Source organism: Octodon degus, unplaced genomic scaffold (assembly GCF_000260255.1).
Source record: "Octodon degus isolate 3935 unplaced genomic scaffold, OctDeg1.0 scaffold00109, whole genome shotgun sequence".
Lineage (NCBI taxonomy): Eukaryota > Metazoa > Chordata > Mammalia > Rodentia > Octodontidae > Octodon > Octodon degus.
Genome location: NW_004524685.1, coordinates 2,356,648 through 2,368,577, shown reverse-complemented (window position 1 = coordinate 2,368,577; position 11,930 = coordinate 2,356,648). Strand labels below are relative to the sequence as shown.

At 43.1% G+C, this 11,930-nt stretch overlaps 1 pseudogene; it reads right to left on the bottom strand.

Annotated features, from left to right (window-relative positions):
* Nucleotides 1-7,145: 7,145 nt before the first annotated feature.
* Nucleotides 7,146-7,512, bottom strand: LOC101588924 (annotated as a pseudogene).
* Between the last annotated feature and the right edge of the window lie 4,418 nt (nucleotides 7,513-11,930).

Below are 11,930 nucleotides of genomic sequence, written 5' to 3'. Positions count from 1 at the left end.
ATGTCAAAGAATTACGGTAAGTTTTGGGCCTTAAATGTCCCCCTAGGCTGTATTAAAGCCTGATCTCTAGCTGATGGCACTGTTGGAAGGTGGTGGAGCCCATACAGGTGGGTCTAGTTGCAAGAAGCTGAATCATTGGGGATGTGCCTTAGAAGGAGCTACTGGGACTCTGGCTACTTCCTCTCGTTTTGTTGCCTGGGTGCTTTGAAGTGAGTAGCTTTGTCCCACTGCATGCTCCGTCATGGTGTTCTGCCCCACCGCAGGCCCAAAGCAATGGTGCCGAGCCACCATAGACTGAAATCTCTGAAACTATGAGGTAAAATGTTTTCCTTCTTTTTAAGTTGCTTATCTTAGGTATTTTGTCACAGATAAAAAACTGCCTACACAATATATTTATAATTTTAATTAATATAAATTCAAACATATATCCATTGTTTTACTGAAATTAGACCTACATTTAATTCCTTCTATAAAAATTAATTTATGCTTTCTTATAGCTCTTCTCTTTTCTCCCAATTTTGATTAATTGCACACTTTGACATTATTAAAGTTTATATTTACATTTTGTTTTGTGATTATAGTTTATTTAGTTCATAGTTTTGTTTTTTTTTAAGTTAAAAGATGGGGCTGGTGAGATGGCTCAGTGGTCTAAAGCACCTACTTAGAACAAGCTTAACAAAGCAGAGGGACCGCGGTTCAATCCCCCAGCACCACATGCCAGCCAGCCCTGCCCCCTGGTGGGCTGAGCTGGCCACACACACATACACACACACAAATAAATAAATAAATAAATAAATAAATAAATAAATTTTAAAAAAGTATGTTTCCATTATAAAAAAAAAAATAAAGTTAAAAGATAGTACCATGATTGTACAAATATTACTTACTGCATCACCAAAGACTGGTTGGACTGAAAGAACAGGAAACTAGGCCTGAGTCTCTAATCTTTCTTCTTCACATGACAGTATTCTGAGTGTTAAGATCAAAAGAATTCTTTAAAAACTTCCTTTTAGCTGTATGCACTTCTGGCTCAATTAGACTTTGTCTCCTCCCTCATGTTAGTCTACCTTTGATTTCTTTATTTGCTTTTCTGGAATATTTCCTCAAGTACTTTTTAAATGTAAAATACCTGTCATTGGTTGTAGGAGCATCAGCCAAGACCCTTGTGATAGGGAAAAATTACATCTTTTTTGCCTCTACAATTAGATATAGAAGTCTGAGTTTAAAGTAATTTTGCTTACAAGTTGCAGAGTGTTAATTCTATTTACCTTTTGATATATAGTATCGTTAACGAGAAATCTGTCAATGCAATCTATTCTGTTGTGGGTAGCCTATTTTCTTCTCTCTAGAAGTCTGAGATTTTTTTCTTTATCTTTCAGTTTGCGAAATTTCATCAGGGTGTAACTGGAAAAAGGTCTTCCTTCATTTTTTCCTTCCACATTGCTCATCCCTTAGTAGGTCTTTTAATTCAGAGGATTCATGCCTTTCTTTCAGTTCAGAGAACTTCTCTTGTATTATATCTTGGGTTATTTCCTCCTTTTCTAGTCTCTGCCCTGTACATCTAAAATCCCCGTTAGCCAATTACTGGCTCCATGTATTGCTTCTTTTCCCCATATTTGCCATATTATCTGCTAGTGTTATATTTTGGCAGATATATTAGAATTTTCTACATTTTCTTTTGTCCCACATAATATATTCAATGACTTAAGTTTTTTTACTAAGTTTATTATTTGGACATGATGTTTTTCTGTTTTCAAGAATTATTATTTTTTTTGTTCCCTTGAACACTTTAAAAAATAGCATAGAAACTTCTTTTTGGTTATTGGATAATTGTCCTCATGAATCTTTTCTGAAACTAATTCAATTTTTAATCAAAATGATTTTCTACTTTCTGAGTAATCTCTTTTCTCCCTGGGGCAAATTGGTCCCTCTGCTTTTTTTTTTTTTTTTTCATATTTTGCTGGGATGTTTAATAATTCTTTGAATGTGTTTCCATATTTATTCTTGGGAGGTCTTGAGTTGCTAAGGGAATTTTAAAATTTGCTTTCCATTTTAGTGACAATCTTTTGAAATATTAATTTTAGTTTCTGGAATATTTAGTTAGCAAGCAATGTCAGAACCCATATTTGCATGTGTGCTTGCTGCGCCATCTATCTTCTCTGTTGGCCAGATGACGTAAGAGCCCATTGCCTGGGTGATAATTTGCAGACACTGCCTACACCCTGGCTTGAGAAACAAGGCTTCATTGCATTTCATGCACAAATAAGACAATTACACAACTTATTACTCAAATTGGAATATGTTTGAGAGTGAAGGGAGAGTGATTCATAATTGTGTGGAGATTCCATTCTAACCTGGAGCTTGATTGATGACCTGTGATGACTGGTCATCCTATCCGAGGTTGAGCAGCTTTAATTTTCACAGTTTTCTCCCTGACAGCTGTTTCAGAAATCCTGAATTGTCTCTGGCTCTATTGCTTTTACCTCAGTGCCCAGCTCTGATACAGAATACCCCTCTGGGCAGATCAGTCCCTTTCTCTGGGGAGAAATTCTCCAGAAGGCAAAAGCCACTGAGTTGTTAACTGGTCTGCAGGCATGTGGAGAGGGTGGGGGTGGCTGGTCTCCTTGCTTCAGCTGTTCCAAGTGCAGTTCTTTTAATTAATTGCACCCATGGTTTCTCACTCCCCTCCTTGCCGCCTCCCCCTACTCCTCAGCTTTGCATTTGTTGACTCCGATCTTGGAACTTGTCCAGGACTTCCTTGCTACTTTTCATTTCACTGTCACTCTAGTTTCACGCGCTTTCTGTTTTCCAGGATTGCCTGCCTTTCTGGTCTTCCTACTACTTGCCCTGAACAGTTCTCATTGTGTTATTTTGATAATTTATCTTTGGATGCTGGGGCTTGAGCCCAGGGACTCACACATGCTAAGGATGTACTTTTCCACTGAGCTTTGCCCTCAGCTCCTGTTTTCATTATTTTAAAACATAGCTCTTCTGTAATTTCTACAGGATCTTTGGAGGGAGCTGAGGCAGATGTCTGTGCTGGGCACATCATCATGATGTTCCTGTTCTGTGACTTCGAATTTGTATCTGGATATGGAAGAACCTAATCTTCTGGGACTGTGCCTCACCTCATTGTAAATAATGAAGTCACACCAGGACAGAGCCACTTGGAACACTTCCACCTTTACTATTCTGCCCTATTCTTCCTTAAATAAATCCCTACTCCTAACCTATTACCCTGTGAAGCAACCAATTCTCAGGGGAGAACTTCATTAAAGCTACACTCACCTTTTTAGTTCACTGAGTTCTTGGTTGATACATAGGCTGAATTAAAGAAGGATCAGTTAAGTCTTAAAGGACTTTTCCCAAATGTTCTTTGAATGTGTCATAAATGAGTCAGAAATTTAAAAATTAAACACTGTGGAGAAACAACTACAGTATTGAGCTGAGTTCTGTAGGGAATACAAAGAAACATAATATTTCTATTCTTATGTTCATTATTCAGTGAAATTGAAAATGTTTACAGGAAAAGTTAGAGGACAGTAGAAGTAAGAACACACATCTGATCTCGACTGGAGAGCTAGGTTGCTGGGTCAGAGCCAGCCTTCCAGGATCATGGATTGACCCTAGAGCTCTATGCAGCCCTGGGACTTATGGAGGGATCTCAGAACTGTGAGACCTACTTGGCTCTCTGAAGAAAGAGTTGGAGCTGGGCTGGAGGACAGGAGGCCGGATGATCAAGGCTAAGGAGCTGGAATGGCCAGGACGTGGAGCATCTGTGCTCAGCGTTTTGCGGTTAAGTAGGGAAGGACTGCCGTGTTCATCCACGCTATACAGGGCAGGAAGCGGCTGCTCAGCAAGGAGGCTGAGGCCTTGGGAAGCTTTGGAAAGTAGCCTCACCCAAAGAGGTGAGAAGGGTACAGGGTGAGGGTGGTGCGTGAACAGGCTTTAACACACTTAAGAAGTACTTGTGAATCTAGGTTGTGAAGAGTAAATAGCAAATAAAGACAAGAGAGAATGGTGAGTAGCTAGCTTTATCATTGATATTTTCAGAAAAGCTATCGTTTTGGGTTACAATGTTAACGGAAGCTTCAGGAAGTAAAACAGATGGCAATCTCCTCTTTTCACCCCTCTAGCTCATGCTGCATAGAGGATAAGGCCCACATGAAACAAAGCAGGGCAACTAGATGGAGATCAAGAGACAGGGAACAAATCGAGAGCAAGACAGTTCATAATTGGCCACCTGATTCAAGTCCAGTCCCGCCCTGATTGGTGTAGATACCTGAGCTACAAGTTTATCTACTTTTTCTTTGTTTGAGTTGGTTCTTTACTACACATACTCAAAACAGTCTTAACTAACGCCAGTGAGACAATTGCTAGCTGGAGTTAACACAGCTGCTGGGGAATCAGCCCTCATCTGGTTTCGCATAGGTAGACTTTTCTGGAAGCAGTGACGCCTGAATTGAGGCCAAAGAGCTTTCCAGGAAAACTGGAACTGGTGGAGGGAGGAATGCAAGAGATCAGTGCTCTGTGGTGGGTGGAGTTGAGGGTGGTGATCACATGTGAATACCTGAGTCTGAGAATCAACAATGGCAGCATGAGGGCAGTACAAGGATTCTGTGGTTCCTAGAATGGAGTAGTGGCAAAGGTGTTTTTGTAAATGGCTCTGGGAATAAGACAGGAAAACAGGGTGTGGCTAAAACTATCTGGGGCAGGAGGTGTGACAAGATTTAGAATGATTCTCAGAGCCCAGCATGTGGACTTCTTATTAGAACTCCAGCAGGTTTTCGTTTGTTTGTTTTTGTACTGGGGATTGAACTCAGGACCTTGTGCTTGTCAGGCAGGGGCTGCACCATGAGCTGTATTCCTGGCTCCTCTACCAGGTTTTTGATAGGATGACTTGGCTGTCGGGCACCCTCCCGTCCAGCAGGAAAGCACTCAACACGATTTGTGCGGCGGAAAGGCTTTAATCGTTCTCCTGAGTGATGCGCCCCGAGAGAGCACAGTTCCTCTCTCCGTCCCTCTTCCTGTCTCTGACCCTCCGCGTCGCGGAGCGTTTCTTTTATATCCTCACACTGTCCAATCGAGGGTTGATACATGTTACAGCGCCATTGGTTACAATCTCAGGGAAGGTATCTTACATCATTATAGGCGGGTGTATAGCGACTGCGGAAGCAGGAAATGAGCGTCATCTTGGCACACTCGGTGGGAGGGGTAATCTAGCGCAGGCTTCAAGGGCTGCAGCAGGCCTCACCCAATGGTCCCTAGGAGTTTTGGTTCTGAAGCCGCGATTCGCGGCATGGGCTCTCTACACTTGGCCATGTGCCAGCCTAGGAAATATAAAGAAGGGACAGTCACTGTTAAGCGTAGGCTATTGTGTCTCTTCATGCTAGCCTGTCCTCCTCAGTAGAGTGTATTTTAATTTTTATATTTTTAGCCCTCTTTTCTACTGTTACTTGGCCTAGGCTTACTTTGCAGAGCCCATTTCCCCCCTACCCTTCAGGTTTTTTCTCTACCTTTAATAAGTGTGAAATTTAGCCACAGTTTATGCTTGTTTTATTCCATTCTTTGTTCAGGACAGAGAGAATCTAGAAATCAGTTCTAGGAGACATCAGCACCCCCAAATCCAGGAACAGAATAATCAGAAAATTGGCACCTGTTTTGGGTTCTCATGGGACAAATAGAGAAGGACGATCTCTGCCCTGAAGGAATAGAGGGATATTGATATAGCTATCCACAATGTTCCATCATCTTGCACGGCTCCATGAGGTGGTACACCAAGGCACTGACTTGAAGAGGACACGGAATGCCACGAGAATTCTAAGAAGACGTGCAGAGCTCACCCAGCAGAGGTTCCAGAAGAGTAAGCATTTAACTAAAGCTTGAAGAAAGGGCTACGTGTGTATGCTCTGTGGAGTCCATGGCAGGACACAGCTGTTTAAGAGACCAGTGAAGACACCTTCTGGGTGGTTCAGGGAGGTGGACCTGGAAGAGTGTGCAAAACACGCTTGGAAAGGTAGGTGAAAGCCAGCTGGGGAAGGACTTGACTGTCTCGTGGCTGTAGACTTTATCCAGAAGTCAGTGCACAGCCATTATGGCTTTTGAAGAGAAGGAGGGGTGAGATCACAAGCAAGTTTCATTAAGGAATAACTTGGGAATGTGCGGATGACTGGAGCCAAGTTGAATGAGGGTCAGAGGGACCTCAATGAGGGCCCTGGTGGGGCAGTATGAGGGACAATGGGAAGGACAGGAAGAAGGCCCTTTGAAAACACAATGTATGAACTTGAATTCCTGGATATTAAGAAAAGAGAATGAGTGGAGTGCCTGTCTCTCTGTCTGTCTGTCTGTCTGTCTGTCTGTCTGACAGTCTGTGTAGTGAATAGAATAGATTTTTTTTGTTCTTCCAAGGAAAACAGGCTCTGGCACCACAGTCCTCATACGGGGTGCTCAGCCACACTCCCTCTCTGGGGAAATATCCAGCTGCTGCCAGGGCGACAGCAGCATCCTTGAAGGAGGACAGGGATGGATGGCAGAAGCGATTATGCAGTGATGCATAACAATTGAATTGCTATAAGTTACACGTCTTGTGTCAATATACAGAACCAGTTTGACTGAATTCAGTGAAGAGAACACCTGAATTGAGGGAGACAACACTTTTTCTGATGTGTCAGCGTGACACCAGAGACCCTGCTTAAATGCTCCTACTTTCTTTTCTTAAAAAAAAGTTTTCTTGTTACTCAGAGAAATCAGAATAGTCAACTGGTAGAGTACAAGGTTAATGAGGCCAGCATACCCTGATAGGAGTCGATTAGCTCCCCATGCGCTTCCTCCAGTGGCATTTCACAAAGGAGTGTATCAAAGGGGTAGAAATGTGTGTGCATACACTAGGCCTGGGGATGCCGAAATAGATATATGATCTCTGGCCCCAGGGCACCAGTTAGTGGGGGAATACAGGAGCTTGGGGGGCGGGAGGTCCTATTTTTAAATTCCAGCTTTGCCACTTACTAGTTGTAGGACTTTTATCTTTTTTTTTTAATTTTGCATAACAAGTTTATTTTTTAAAAGTATTTAGACAAACATACATTTTATGCACATTTTAATTTCTGTCCAGGACGTGCTGTTTTCAGTCTCTGAAAGTCTTTAGTTCAGTGATCATCATCTTCATCCACTACTTTTCTTCTGTTGAATTTCACTGTTGTTTTCTGTTTGTTGGTTTATTTTTTCGAGGATTTCTATTCAACCTTGTCCTGAGACCTTCCCACCCAGCTGTCCATATCTTCCCATCTGCATAAGGCAATTCTCTACTGCTTTTGCTTTTTCAGGCTTTACAAGTGCTAAGTTACTTAACCAGGCCCAGGCTGACTGGCCCAGAACTTGAGCTTAAGATATCGTTTCTCATTTCTGCGTCCCTGTGCTTTGCTTCCTGTTGTGTGCATCGTTTGGATCCCGGTGTTTCACCTGCAACTGGGCCAGCCTCTGCTTCCTTAGCACCTCCAGTTGCTGATCCGCCATGCCTCGACTCTGGTGCGGCAGCTCAGGACTTTGATCTTGTTGAACAGCTTTCAATTCCTTACCCGTAAAATGGGGGTAATAGTGCCTGGGTTGTTGAAGAGGTACTTACGTGTAAGTGTTTAGCGTAAGTGTTCAATGAATGACGCCTATGCATCATAGCGTGGGGAATGCCTGATGTTGTGAGAACCTAACTGTATGGAGTCGAGGACACCTGCATGGAGGTAAGTGTTGACGGTGTCTCAGAAGGCTTGGGAAGGGAGACAGAGCCTCCTAACGAAAGCAGGTGCCACTGCAGGCTGAGGTCCGGGTGTGGCTACCAGCTCAGGGTCAACCCTTGCCAGGCTGGACAGGCAACCCCAGATGGGTGCTTGGACTTTCACCCGGTTCCGGGCCCAACACAGGTGACGTGTCTCACATAGTTGCTTGCATTCAGTGCAGGCTGTAGCCCTGTGCTCCACCCCACTTTCTCCCAAAGTACAAATCACCTTCCTACCTTCAGCTCAGCCAGCTTGTCTCCTGAGGGCAAGGGAAAGCCTGCAGGAATCCTCCTAAGAAGTGTCCCCCAGTAGTCTGACATAGGTTTAAAAACCGGAAATAGGGCAATTAGCAAAGATGTCGTGCTGTTCACAGGCATGGCTTCCTATGGGCCCTGAAAGCTTTTCCTTTCTTTCATATGATGCGATTGATGCCTAAAGATGGTTTTCTTCAGGATGGCGTTGCTATTGTTCATGTTCTAGATAGGGAAATTAAGTATGGAGCATCGGACTGTTGTTTTAGTTGTCTTTGGAAATAGAATTTGCCTGCTTGTGCTTTCCATTTCCCCCGTGGAGCCACCTCCCCCCACCTTGAGAGCAGGCTGTGGGGACCGGGCAGCTCCTCCTGGGCTGGCTTCTGCAGGGGCCACGGCGCCCCTCCGGATGAAAGGCTCAGCGGAACTCGAAGTCATTATCGTGATCAAGGACGGAGGGGACCGTTTCAGCGTGTAAATGCAGATGCTCTCTTGGTTTCTGTGATAGATGTGTTCCCCGTGCCAGTGCAGTGGTGTGTTGAATTCTTTTTAAAATCTGAAAGACCTGCAGGCTCTTCTCTCCTTTTCTTAAATCCATTTCCCCGTTGAGATGAAAAATGTAATACTTTTCAGCTTACTTTAGACTTTCTTCAAAAGTATTTCTGGAAAAGGATCCTTCATGTGGAGCATATGAAAACTGTCAGAGGACGGGAGAGAGCAAGGCTTTAAAAACACTCTAATGGAAGCCATTATGCTGGGGGGAGTTTCCCCAGAGAGCAGAGAGACACGGGGAGACAGGCGGGGGGCGCGCGGTGGAGCACAGAACCTGCGGATCAGGACGTGAACTGGGCCCGGAGATGCTCCAAAGAGGACATATGCGAAGATGGGAAAATAATCATGGAAGAGATGGAGAACACTGCTAAGCTTTTTTTCGTGGGTGCTTAAAAACATGAGTTTTGGGATCTGATGGTTGGAGTTCAGAGGTTGGCTTTTCCACTAGCTGGCTGTGGTGTGTGGGCAGGTTGATTGTTTTATAACTCTGTTTCCTTGTGTAAAAAATGGCCATAAGGATGATTTCCGCAGGGGCTGTTGTGTTAATTACACGAGATAATGCGCATGGAGCGTCTACCGTGTTCTCCAGGATCTAGTAAGTGCTCAATGCACGCTAGTTTTTATTAATACTGTTGTGCTTATTGTCAGTGAGGCGCGAACAAATACAGCATCACTGACTATTTTGAGGTGTGGCTGGTATTCTTTTCTCCACGCGCTCGCATCTTGTCAGACGCGTTGGCGCCCCTTCTCGCGCTGGTCAGCACCTTGCACCTCGCTGCGGAGACCTCCTTACACACATCCTGGATTTTCCTGCGAAGCATGCGCCATGGCTCGGGGTGGGGCACACACGCAAGCAGAGGGCTAGGTCTAGCTGCAACATGGGGCCCCCGAAGCAGGTCTTGCGATTCATTTTGCCTCTCACCGTTAGTCACCCTGTCCCCTGCCGAGGCTCCAAGGCAGTGAGCTGGGAGTTTGTGTCATGAGCAAAGCTGAATCATGAGCAGAATACGAAGGAAAGTGAGCGGTTTAAAAATACCCCACAGGAAAGAAATGTAAGCAACGTGCTTTCTTTTGAACTTTCCCAGTTCACCCTCTAGAAAAGGTGTCATAAACCTCTGCTGGAGTGAGTAAGAGCTGGGACAAAGGCAAGCCTGTTACAGATGTCCCCGTAACTCCAGCAGCAAATCTCGTTTTCTTCCTCCTAAATAACTCCAGAACATTACATGGCATTAACAAGTTTCCCAGGACAGGAACTTCTAGTTTATTACTTGCTCACATTGTCATCAGAAATTAATTTTGTCCCTGAAAGACAAATTGGCTGGTAGCTTATGAAGTTAAATGGAAAGAACAAGTGCGCATCTGTTTCTTCTGCATTTTGTCTCCTTGGTGTCTTACATATAAATGAATCAGAGTGTTCAAACTTAAATTAAGATCTTTGGCTAGATAAACAGTTAAAACTGGTTCCCATAGCTACCTCTCACACATAGCTGTGATTGCGTTATAATCCCCTAGTAATCAGCTCTAAATGAAAGAAAGATGATAAGGGTGCTCTTTTCAGTTTTCAGTACTGATTTTTATTAGCTCTCAATCAGGCCGGGACCGCTCTGTCTTTCATCACATTGTGGTAGTGTTTGTAGAATCATTAGAGTAATAAAGTGTAAATCTTATGGAGGTGCATTTTTCTTGAGGTGTTTTATATAACGAAAACTCTCAAGATTACACTGGCTGGTACAAGAAAGATTTGTTTCTGCAACGAAAGTAAGAATGTAATGTATGCTATATTCATTTAATCTTTAGCAGAGCCAAGGCCTAATGAATTATCCAGCCTAGGTAAAGCAACTGACACACACACACACACACACACACACACACACACACACACACACACCCTCTTGGACTTGCACAGCCAGGTATTGCCACAATATACGTTTGCATATATTTACTCACTTCCTAATTTGGCTTATTATTCCTCTCCCACTCTCTGTCAGTGGCAAGCCCTCACATCTACAAATGCATTCCCCACCAAACTGCAGGCTTTGCCATTCCCAACGTGAATTCTTTAGCAAACTGGTGTAATCCAACAAAACATCATGTTGCACCAACATTGTAGTATTTATTGGGGGATAAATTTCAGCTTAAAAAAGTACACTTGTGGGGCCGGGGAGATGGCTCAGTGGAATAAGTGCTTCCCTGGCAAGCGCAAAGGCCTGAGTTCAATCCTCAGTTCTGAAAAAATAAATAAATAAATAAATAAAAAATAAAAAAGTACACTTGTCCTGTCCTTCTCATACATTACAGCGACCAGTGATCTCAGCTCCATTTTGGGCTAGAGATTGTTCAGTGAGGGACAGAGACAGCAGGAGCTAACAGCCCTTGGACGCCTTTGCATTTGTTCTGGATTTTTCGGGGTCTGTCCAAGAGATGGGAGCATGGAAAAGAACTTTTGCTGACTTTTCCTGAGTGTTGTAGGATTTTTCACAGGTTTTGCAGGTGTGTTACACATTTGCAATTAACAGAGTGTTTAATCCTGTCATGTCTCTTCTTTCCCATAGGCTTTATTATAGCTGGAATATGTGACAATGCTTCATAAAAGCGCCTGCTTGTTTTAAATGTTGGATTTTATGCTTATATTAGGCGGAAAGCATCCCTATATTTTAGTGGCAGACATTTATTATCATCCACGGGGTAAGAAACAATATAAGGTAGCAGTATGTTGTCTCTAAGAGTTTATAGAAATGTAGCAGTTTTATATGTAATTTTAAGCTACTATTTTTTAAAGTAAGGTCTGTTTGGAGCTAATTATTTCAGCCTCTGTGCTCACGTGGTGACACTGTGCATCTTAGCAAGAAGCAGAACATTCGGAGGATTCCGGGAGCCAGTTAGGGGTGGCGTTAGGAAGCCTTTGCCCAGGTATCTCTGTAGTTTATGCCACTCTGTGTGAAAGTAGGAGGATTTGACCTGCAGATAGAATTTTTAGAGATCAGAAAGAAGAAAGCACTTGATTAGGGTGGGTCAAGCTAATTTAGGAAATCTTGCTTTTTTTTTTTTAACCCTTATATAATCCTGAGAAAGACATTGCGTGTTATCAACTACTCATATTCAGCAATATGCAAGCCTGAGTTCAAGCATTGGTTCTATTTTCTTCAAAAAAAAAACAAGTAAAATATTTTGCTGATGATGGCGCCTTTTGTGTGTGTTTGCATGTTGGTACTTAAATGCAATATGTCTGGAAGACGTTGCTATTTCACACTGCACGCACAAGAAAGAGTAAATTGTAGGTCCTGATTATCAACAGATAACAAGACATACTGTATATAAATAAATGCTCAGCATCAAAACCCATTATTGGATTAGCTAT